The following is an 11,564-nucleotide window of genomic DNA, read 5'->3' on the forward strand; positions in this document are numbered from 1 at the left end:
CTAGCTACTAGAAAGTTTGGCTTTGAGATATCTTTCCACCTTCTCCTGTGGTAGCCATGATAAATAGGAACAAGGTATTTCTGTGCTTTTGTCAGAATTCTGACATGCCAATGGCAGGCTTGACAATTTGAGCCTTTTCAAATAACGTAATAGGTAAAACGTCTTCATTAAAAATAGTAATAACTGCCTCCACGCACGCCATGGGAGCCGTGACTGACAACAAAGTCATAATGGAAGCGTCTCCTAATTGATGGAGATGGCTCTGGAGATGACCAGAGAATTAATCTGCAGGTGAAAAGTTTCATTAAATGGTGCAACTCTGGATCCCAGGAAGAGGGATAAAGCCAGTACCAACGTATGCTGAGCACAGGGTCCCAATGTGAATTTTCAGTGGGCAAAACTTTGCTGGTATATGATATGAATCTCAGAGAAATGGAAGATTTTGAAAAAATTTACAAAAAACTAGAATGTAGCATTGATGGAGCACATGAAAAAATTGCTGAGTGCAAAAAGCAAATTCTTCAAGCAAAACAAATACAAAAAAATCGCCAAGAATATGTTGCATTGGCAAAAGTGATCCAGCGTCATCCAGACAGGTGTGAGACATTAAAGGAACTAGAGGTTCTGGGTAAAGAATTAGAGCATCTTTCACATATTAAAGAAAGTGTTGAAGATAAGCTAGAATTGAGAAGGAAACAGTTTCACGTTCTTCTCAGTACCATCCATGAATTTCAGCAAAGACTGGAAAATGATTAAAAGCTCTCAGAGGTAGAAGAAGCTCAAGAAACAAGCATGGAAACTGATCCTAAGCCATAGACCAACTAATCACTCACCATTCCCAAGAATATTGAAGTAGCAACATGATCTTAGTGTGTTCAGAATTTGTTGTGCTCTTGAGACATTTAAAGTTTTGGCAGTGAACTACGTTGCTTTTAAATATTAATGCACAGTTCATTCATATTTCTTCACACAAAGGTAGATGACTTCATTATATATTTGTTTTTATTGAAATGCCCTTTTTATACCTAAAAGATAGGAAGCAACACCCAAAAATGTTTAATGAAGTGTTTTCAAGCCAGATATGTTAGTGCTCATTGGTATTCTAGGTAGTTTTTAACTGGTAACACTGATTTGCTCACAAAATAAGCAGAAGATAGTAAAAAGGTGGCATTTCGAGGATGTACATGAGAGAATGAGTCAATTTCTGGAAATCGTTACCACTTTTGAAAATGAAGTCCATGAATAGGCTCTCAGGGGGGCTGTGAACTTGTGAAATCATGTACAAAATGTTTGTGGTGTATGTTTATTGTGGGAGAGGTTCCATGATATTAAGAATCACTGATATCAGAGGTAATTACAGATGCAAAGTAAATCAATATGCATTACTTTCTAGATTTCTGTCCTTAATACTTGAGCAATGTGGTTGTTAAATGTTTTGTTGAAATGTTTTCTCTCTATCGTTTTGTTCTGTAGGAGTCATTTTCAAGAGTCTTGCAAAAAGGATTTCATGATCTTTTTAAAAAAATTAAGGCAGGTCTGAATCAAAAAAAATAGTAATACCAATCATACTTATTTGTTAATATTTAACAGTCACCAAAGTGTTTGCATATTAATATACTTTTATAACACGAAAACAATCTGAGCTCAGAAGGCAGATGAATCATTATTTTGCATATGAAAACCTCAGAGATCCAAATGATTCACTCAGGGTCCCACAGCCAATAAGTGACAAAACGAGGTTAGGACTTGCTGCTACTTTGGTCTTCCTAGAGCTTATTCTGCCCCCATGACTAGGTCCAGGGTCCTGTCTTTTTCATTTTCGTCTTACTCCATTCATAGATTAGGAACTAGCCATGTGAGGCAGATAGGCAAGCTGAATCTATATTAGCCAGCATTCTCCAGGGAAACAGAACTAATAAGATAAAAACGATAGATAGGTAGATAGATTGGCTTATGCAATTATGGATGAAGGCAAATCCCAAGATCTACAGGGTGAGTCTGCAAACTGGAGACCCAGGAGAGCCAGGTCCAGTTCAAGTCCAAAACCCTGAGAACCAGGCAAGCTGCTTGTATTGGCCTACTCACATTAGGGAGGAAAAACTGCTTTACTCAATCCACTGATTTAAATGTTAATCTCATCCAAAAACACCCTCACAGACACACCCAAAATACTGATTGACCAAATATCTGGACAGTCCACAGGTCAGTCTAGTTGACACATAAAATTAACTATCACAAAAACAAACTAGTTTTTCGCTATAATTATATATTTTTTCTATACTGCTTCCCTAATTCACATAAGCATTATTAAAATTAAGCTCCATAAATCATGTTGTAAGTAGATGCAATAAATCTTTACACAAACAGAAACTATATATATGTGTGTGTGTATATATATATATATATATTCAAAAGTTATCACTATAGCGAAGCCAAAAACCTAAAAGTTTATATCATACTCTGTAAAGTATCTGAAAAATGTCATACGAATAACTGATCCTCTGTGTTCCAAGGGAGAATATATCATAGAACTTGCATGTAGAGATAAAGTGTGACCTAAGATGGACCCTGAAAGACAGATTATAATTAGTTAAATTAAATGAACAAAGAAGGCTATTCCAAGCCTAGGAAAATCTGAATAAGGTGAAAAGGCACAAATTTGGTGAATAAATTTTGAAAAACATGTTGGGAACCATCAAGGAACAAATAAGATTGATGAATTAGGAGGGTTATGGATAATATCAACTTCCTCAAGTAGGCAGGATTTGATTCAGAGTAAAATGGGATCAACTGATGGTTTTGAGCGAAGAGGTAATTGATGAAAGTAGTCAGGTTTCTGAAAAATTTGCTTGAGGTGATGAATAAAATTGATTCAAAAAGGCATAGACATAAAAAGGAAAACAAATGAAAATTCAGAATCCTTGGCACAAATGTATGAGTATATATATCAGGGTAGCTGCAGAAGGATAAAAAGGGAAGGAAACAAAAACATTACTAAAAGTAAACAACCATTTGAATATGTAAAAAAGAAAATTCAATGACATATCAATATTTTAAGACAAGTTAGCTCGGGGAATGATGGTATCTCTGATATAAATTTAGAACCAGGACTGAGGCTTTGGCAACACTCACAGCTAGTGATATATAAGAACAATTAAAACCAAACCAATGAAGAAGGAAAAGAACGGATCATAAGGAAGAGAGAATCAAATTGGACATTTTACTTGGAGGAGAATGTGTCAAAAAGAGTAGATGCTCCAGAGAGGGGAAATAAATAACAGGCTTACACACATATAGAAGACAGATTAGTCTGAGGTTCAAAAAGGAAATAATTGGTGGAACTGTTTAGATTCCTTCTACTAGATGAACATTCTGTACACTAATCAATCACAGAGGAAAAATTGTCACTGAATTCTAACTGCTAACTTTCACTACTTAATCTCTCTGTGGAGATAAGAATTAGTTATGGTGTGTTAATGTAGATGGCAGTCATCTTGTTTTCCACAAACTCATTTGCATGGAAAAGCACACATCAGTTAGACACCTGTCAAAATAATTAGCTAAGCATGAGATAAAGCCTTTTAGATTTTAGAACATTCCAAGCATTGTCTTTTTTTTAATGTATAAAACCAAATCAACACATTTAACAGAAATAATAAGCATTGTATATAATTCTATAATTTTTGTGTTCCTTTTTCTTTGGTTTTTCTTATCTATTTAATAAAGTATCTAATTTAGTAAAATAAAACATTACCAGCTGGTAATCACTGAGATAATGAGAAATGGAATTTCTTCTCACTGTTCTCATCCCTCTCATTCTATGCTAGGCATTATGAAATTGAAATAAAATCCATTTCAATTAAAAGAGCTCTCTTCTCTTACCATAGAGCATGATAAACAGTATTACTGAATTCAGGTCAATCATAATTTAATCACCATGTATCCATCATTGAACACAAAGTTCACAAGAATATATCCTTTTCTCCTCCTGTATGATGTGAAAGCCCAAGGTTGAAGTATACTTGAAAGTGCTTATTACTAAGGGCATTCTCTACTTTGCTCCTCTTCCTGAGCATGGGACAGGGAACCAAAGATCAGAGCTTGTATGTCTGGAAGATGTGATGTGATTTGTTCCTTTATAAATGCTTATTTTACAAATATTTAGCCTGCTTCTTTCAGTGAATTTACTGTCCACTATTAACATTTGAAAAACGTGAAGTTGATACTAGTTCCTTTTATTGTTTACCTTTTAGATTAAGACATATAATAACATGATGGTCATTTTGGTGATCTAACTCCCCCAATTTCCATGTCCTCAGATGATTTTAAAAATTGAACAGAACAAACTACTTACTATCCGATGTTTTGTGGATATGAAGATGAATAAGAAGCAGTTCCTGTCCTCAAGTGTGGTCTACAATGTTTAAAGCATTTATATTTATTGGTCTATTAATTAAAAGAAAAAGACATTTGAAGGTCATTTCACACACAAATGCTTGCCTTTCTTACCTACTTTGTACTTGTCAAAAGTGATCCTAAGCACAAAAACATTATATTCTTCTTCTAATTCAAGGTGTCCCACCTTTGTCACTATTGACACTTAGGGGCAGAGAGTCCCTTGTTGTGGGGCTGTCCTGGGCATTGTAGGGTGTTTAGTAGCAACCTCAGTCTCTACTAACTGGATGCTAGTAGTGTATCCCCAGGCGTGACATTGAACGCTCTGTCCCGACATTGCCAAACTGTCCAGGTTGAGAACCACTGCTCTCATTGTAGTGGAGGACACCTACATTTAAAAGGCAATCAGAGGTGTACATTTTTTTTGATTCCATGTATAAACAATATCATATGATATTTGTCTTTCTCCATCTGGCTTACTTCACTTAGTATAGTAATCTCTAGGTCCATCCCTGTTGTTGCAAATGGCAAACAAGACAGAGAAAGATAAATATCACATGATATCACTTATATGTGGAATCTAAAATAAAATTTAAAAAAAGATGTAAATGAACTTTATTTACAAAACAGAAATATACCCACAGACATAGAAAACAAACTTATGGTTACCAAATGGAAAAGCAGTGGGGGAGGGATAAATTAGGAGGTTGGAATTAACATATACACTCTACTATCTGTAAAATAGATAACCAACAAATATATATATATATATATATATACACACACACATTCATATATATGTATCTGAATCACTGTGCTGAACACCTGACACTAACACAACATTGTAAATCAACTATACTTCAATTAAAAATAGATATTAAAAAAGAAATACAAAAATTAATTAATTAATTATTAAATCTGTGCAAAGAAAAAGAAAGCCTCTTCACAGATCCTTTGCCCCTTTTGCATGTGAGGACGCAAGGAGTCTGGGACCCGGAAGAGATCCCTCACCTGACCACCTGCACCTGGGCCCAGTCTTTCAGGCTCCAGAACCATGAGAAATAAATTTCTGTTGTTTATAAAGTAAAAAACAAACAAAAAAAAAAACAAGCAAAAAAAGGCAATCAGAGGAAAGGGAATCCACAGAGGAGACTCAAAGAAAGCAGTCAAGAAATAGAAACAGAACAAAGTCTGAGAAACCGAGAGAGGGAAGAATTTCAAGAAGGAATCTGGTCAGTGGTGTCTTACGCTGTGCCCAGTAATAAAGATAAGGCTCTAGAATGGAGTTTAAACAGAACATTTCAGGAGTGATTTTTATATATTGACCTTTACCACACAACATCTCCTCTAGCCCAGTAGTTCTTAAGTGGCCATGCACATCTGTGTCACCTAGACATCTCAAACCCCAGAGATTCAAATTCAGTCATCTTGGAACATGCTGTGTTACATGTACATATTTTGGAAAAGAAATGTACCTGAGACATCCTGGAATGTGTCCTAATTAACAGCTATTGTTCTAATCTCATTTTCTGTTTCCTTTATTTCCTCTGTAATTTTCTCCTTGTTTTTAGCAGTGTGGAATAGTATAAAGAATGTTGAACTCAGCTGTTCCAGTCAAAGCTCCTAGTTCCCAATTTAACACTAAATAAATGTGTTTACCAGACAAAGTCCCTTATACTCTCCACCTCAGTTTAATCACCTGTAAAATTGGATTGGACAGTTTCTCTAACACTAATCTTCTGCATATAATATGATAAAATAACCAAAGTAAACAGATTCCTGGTGGAAATATTAGTTGATCCATTCCAATCAGATACAAATATTATGAAAATAAAGAAGTAAACCACAGATTATAGAGCAAACTATAGTCTAAAATGTGATACAATCATCACACAGTAACTATGTAATAACATTTCAAATTGTAATATATCTGACAGCTGGAAAAAAAATCCAAAATAGTATATAATACTGGATATCCAAATAGAATAATTAATTCTCAAAGAAATATTCTGAGTGATTTACATTTCAATATTCTGAAGAATGAATTCTCACATATCTGCATACATGATAGATATTTTTCTACCAATGAGATCACTCTATATATTTAGTTTGGAATTTTGCTTTTTATGTACACTTACTGCAGTTCCTTTATCATCATGGGAGTTGTCATCTCTGAAATGACCACTTGAGAAAGTCAAGAAGCAAGAAGCTGCTGCTACACACTCTACTCACTATCACAACTACTTCTCAAGCACAGGAAGTAGGGGAAGAGGCAACCAAAGCTGCAGTTTATGGATTCATGCATCTGATGGAGCATCCACAGATTCAACCTGCACATGGGGTAGTGAATGAAGGAAGGCCGGTGCCAGACATCAGCACGCTTTCAAACTTTGTTTCAAACAGCCAAGTACCTCAGGAAGAAGGGTTCTGCCTTAACTGTCACCTTCCAGACCTCACTCAAGTGCATCTTATTAGTCAAACTTAATTTGTATTCAGATGAAAAGCATTTAAACATCTCCCCAAAGAAGAAGAAGAATATTTCAGAGAGTTTAAAGAATGCACCACAGTGCATTTCTGAATTTTCCTTTACAAATGGAGTAGAAAGAGCAACAGTAATCTCTTTGATGTGGTTGTCTTTATTCTTGGCCATGATAGTATATCAGCAAAGAACTTGGGCTGTCCTAAAGGTTTAGTGGCTGTTGATGTGGTTGATGTGACTATTAAGTAATTAATCATAAAAATAGTCGATATAAACTGAAGCAGGAAAAAATTATTAGTTAAATGTTCAAACTCTGTAATAAAACTACTTGACTAAAATTTTAGCTCTACCATTTGGCTAACTAATAGGACTGTGGGCAATTTACTTAAAATCCCTCTTCCTCAGAGATTTTCTTATACAAGAAGTAAGAGTAATAATATTACTCTTCATGTTATTGTGAGGATTAAAATAGAAAATCTGTGGAAGGCATCTAACTCAGTGATTAACACTTGGTATAAACAGGGCTAATGGTAACAATAATTAAGTCAAATTGATTGTATTTAAAAGACCTATCAAGACCATCCTGAAAGAATTTTTGAAATTATCATGGTAGCCACCCATCCATATAAATCCAATTTGTCTATAGGTAATTGACCAAATGCTATGTATTATACATGCATATGTATATATTTTTTCTCAAAATATTTTATGGTTAAAATGGTAGCCATATTTTATAGCCTGAAATTAACTCTATTTTATTATGTAATAGAATCTTTGGGAGGAAAATCCTATCATCCAGAAAGATGACTTAAAATTTTTTTGATCAAAGTTACAGGTCTATGATATCTCTACAGTCATTTATTTCATTCATTTATTTAATTTGAATTTCTAAAACAAACTGTAAACTGTTTAATAACTTCTAGACTGCTTGAAGAGAAACATTATTCCCCAGATTACTAGCTCCTTAGTATGATTATGACATAATGAGAAATTCCTAGGATGGTGCTAAGTGTATAATACAGGTTCTAAATAAATATGTTTCCTTTTATTTTCACAGTTCCACAAGGGCTTGGACAATGTTGTCTTCATTTAGAATTAATAACAGTCAGTGAACAATGTGATATAGTAGAAATGTATCTGGTGAATTTGAGGTTCTTGATGTCTCGTCACAGAAAGAATTCAGAGAGAGACAAAGTGATAGGTAAAAAATTGAATTATTTACAGAGAAACACACTCCACAGGGTGTGGGCCATCTCAGAAGGCAAGAGAGCCTCGAAATATGGTGTGGTTAGTTTTTATGAGCTGGGTAATTTCATAGGCTAATGAGTGGAAGGATTATTCCAATTATCTTGGGGAAAGGGCAGGGATTTCCAGGAATTGGGCCATTGCCCACTTTTTGACCTCTGATGGTTGGCCTCAGAACTGTCATGGTGCTGGTGGGTAGGTCATTTAGCATGTTAATGTACTACAATGAGCGTATAATGAGGCTCAATGTCTACTGCAAGTTAAATCTTCCTGCATCTTGGACCCAGTTAGTTCTAACCAGTCTTTGTCATGTCCTATGGCTATGTCATTCTTTTAAAGCTTGTGCCCTGCTCCCTTTCCTCCTGTTTCAGAAAGAGCATGAGTTTGAAATTAGGTTCATATAGTAGGTTGCAAAATGCCCACAAATTCCTCCTTTCCCCACATGCGTGTCCCTTGGCAATGTGATTTTTCCTCTCCTCCTATTAAGAAATGGAGAAATGCTCTACATATGGACTTAGCCATATGACATACTTCACTCAATGGAACATTAGAAAATACAATCTAGAGTCTTAAAAAGTGTTGAGTACTGGGTGGTTGTCATCTCTTGGTGTTAAAAACCCTCCACCATGTGAACAAGCTAAGCCTAACTTCCTGAATGATGAAAAACAATATGGAGAGAGGTCCCAAGCCTTCCTAGACACTCCATCTATCCCAAATATGTGAGTGAGTCTCCTAGACTATTCAGTCTCTTTCTAATCAAAGGGATTCAGACTGAAAGAATTGTCCAGACAGCCTACAGAATTATGAGGAAAAATTAAAATATATGGCTCTAAGCCATGTACTTTGGCGTTCGACTGCTGAACTGGAAAAAACTAACTGAAAAGGCTCATACTACAGTTCTACCACTTAATAAAGCTGTTTAAACTTGGACAGGCTACTTACCTTATTGAAACTTAATTACCTTACTTGGAACATTGAGATAACTTCTGACTATATATTGTTGTGTTAGGTAGTTAGTCAGACATTAGCAGCAAAGAGGTGACAGTGGTGAGAAAACCAAGACGAAATCAAGTCACACACCTAGCCATCTGGGGACTCTTCCTTGACACCACCCAGATGGGTAAAACTATGGTCGTGTGGTAGGCAGCTTATCCTGATAAAGAGGGGCACAGTAACACGAGGGAAATTCCCCGGGCTGCGCATGCCCTGACCAGACAGGGGTATAACCTACTGTAAACCCAAACTCATTATACCATCATTATAGCAAAATCTACATATGGTTTTGCACCACCACCCCACCCCCATGTCCCGTGGGCATTTCTTACCAATTCAAGGGTGAGAGCATGCGTAGCAGTAAATTTGTTACATATTTTGCGACTGTCAATCAAATAATGATCCTCTGTCACTCACCCCCACCACCCTGCAAAATGCTCCTTAAAAGTGCCCTTAAGCCTGTATAGGAATGCTGCTTTCAATTCGCAGAAACAGCCCACTCTCCCTCTCTGAGAGTGTACCTATGCTTAAATAAACTTTGCTTTGTGCTTAAGCTTAAAGTGGTAGTTTGCTATTCTTTGCTTACTATCGTGGGACTGAGATTGATGGTCTGGGTCTTCCATTGACCTCCTCGATTGAAGCTATTTTGTTACAACACATGTCAACCCGGTGACACTGCGGTGAGAATTAAAAGAGATAACATGTTTAAAACCCTTAACACAATGGCCGGTATCTGTTAGGGACTCAGCAATATTCTTTACCTTTCCTTTCCTCTCCTCTGACAATTTCTGTCATAGAGTGTCTTTTGGGCCACATCATATGTTTGTACAAAATGTACCAAGCACAAAAGTATTGCCAACTAAAAATTGGCACTTGCCATCTGCCTCTACAAGGATCAAGTCACTAGCCACTGCGGCCATGGACCTTCAACACACCCTGAAAGAAGTTCAGGGTGGAGATCAGGAATGAGGCACTCTGTGCTCTGGGAAAAACTGGTAGAAAAAGCCTTCACATAGTTAGATATTTTCAGGAGAAGATTTTATGACTCCAATTTCTTGCATCTTCTCATATCTAGAAAAGCACTAAAATCATTGAAGGTGACATCTGCTCCTCATGATTAGCAGAAAGCCTCTGCCAAAATGTGTGCTCGACTGCAGGTATCCCCCTTCATTAAAATCATATATAACACTGACCAGCCCCCCATCTCTTCGGAGAACTTCCCCAGAGCTATCTGAGATGTCATCTCTTGGACTGTAGTCCCCATTTTGCTCCAAATAAAACTTAACTCACAACTCTCATGTTGTGCTTTTTTTTTTTTTTTTTTCTGTTGACAGTACTATGTCTAAAGAAGCAGTGGGACCTATAATACAATCCATGTTATGTTTCCCAAACTGTGCACTCAGGTTTAGGGTTTTCTTTGCGCAGAGGAAAGCGTACCTTACCTTATTCACACAGGCCTAACTAGAGCTGGATTGTATGCTTAACAAATGTCTGTTGACTTGCATCAAATTAAATTATTTGGTAATGGAAAAGTTGAGTTTTAAAAAATAGAATAGCAAAAGTTACCCTGGTTAATTTCAAAATCTAGACGAGTCATCCAAAAGCCATCCTCACCTTTCCTTGACCTCCAGTGAATTTCACATTTCATTTCACTATTTATACACATGACTACATTCTAGAAATAATCATCATTTATCATTTTTCAGCCTCAGAAAACTTAAGATGTAATGATGCACTGTACTTTGATTATAATCGGTATCCTCTACTGTTCTGACTTCCTTAATTGTGCTACATTTGGACTCCAGCTCTTTTGATTCCCCCATTTTCTCCAGTCAATCAACAGCCCCTTTCAACACTCTCTTTTCCACCCAGACTGGATTGTATTGAGAGAAAAAAAAATAACATAAAAATGTAGATGTTTTACACATTAATGTTCTCCAGCCACAGCTGGACGTTAAACACTGCTTAAAAATCCTTGGCTATTTTCCTCTGCCTTTCCTCAAAGTGACCATTCTGAATCTTCATCACACTTCTCAATCTCCTAACCTATTCTCATTCATCCATCTACTCACTCATTCATTCAAATATTTGCATTAAGTTTCTACCACACAATGTATATTTTGATGGGACATGGAGATAAAACAATGACCAAAATATGGTGACCTCTTCTGTCAAGAAGCTTATATTCTACTCTGAAAAATAGAAAATAAACAAAAAAATAATTCTAATTTTTAGTTTTATGGACAAAGTAAATAGAAAGGATGCTCTGAGAGAATTTGGATGGGGAAGGGGATGTGGAGGTGGCATTCTTATACATTAATCAGAATAGAACACCTTATGGAACACATTTAAGTTGGAATTTAAAAGTTGAAAAGATAGCCTTAAGAAAGCTATGAGAAGATGCCCTAGCAAATAACACAGCATTGGCAAAGACCATGAGTTTGCAAAAAAT

General features: G+C 36.1%; 1 pseudogene across 1 annotated transcript; it reads left to right on the forward strand.

The window, feature by feature from the left end:
* The first annotated feature begins 200 nt into the window (after window positions 1-200).
* LOC308621406 (THO complex subunit 7 homolog) lies at window positions 201-1,033 on the forward strand (annotated as a pseudogene). Its single transcript has one exon. The product of its transcript is annotated as a THO complex subunit 7 homolog (transcript).
* The last annotated feature ends 10,531 nt before the right edge of the window (window positions 1,034-11,564 follow it).

This window comes from Mesoplodon bidens, assembly GCF_964165515.1.
Source record: "Mesoplodon bidens genome assembly, chromosome: 1".
NCBI lineage: Eukaryota > Metazoa > Chordata > Mammalia > Artiodactyla > Ziphiidae > Mesoplodon > Mesoplodon bidens.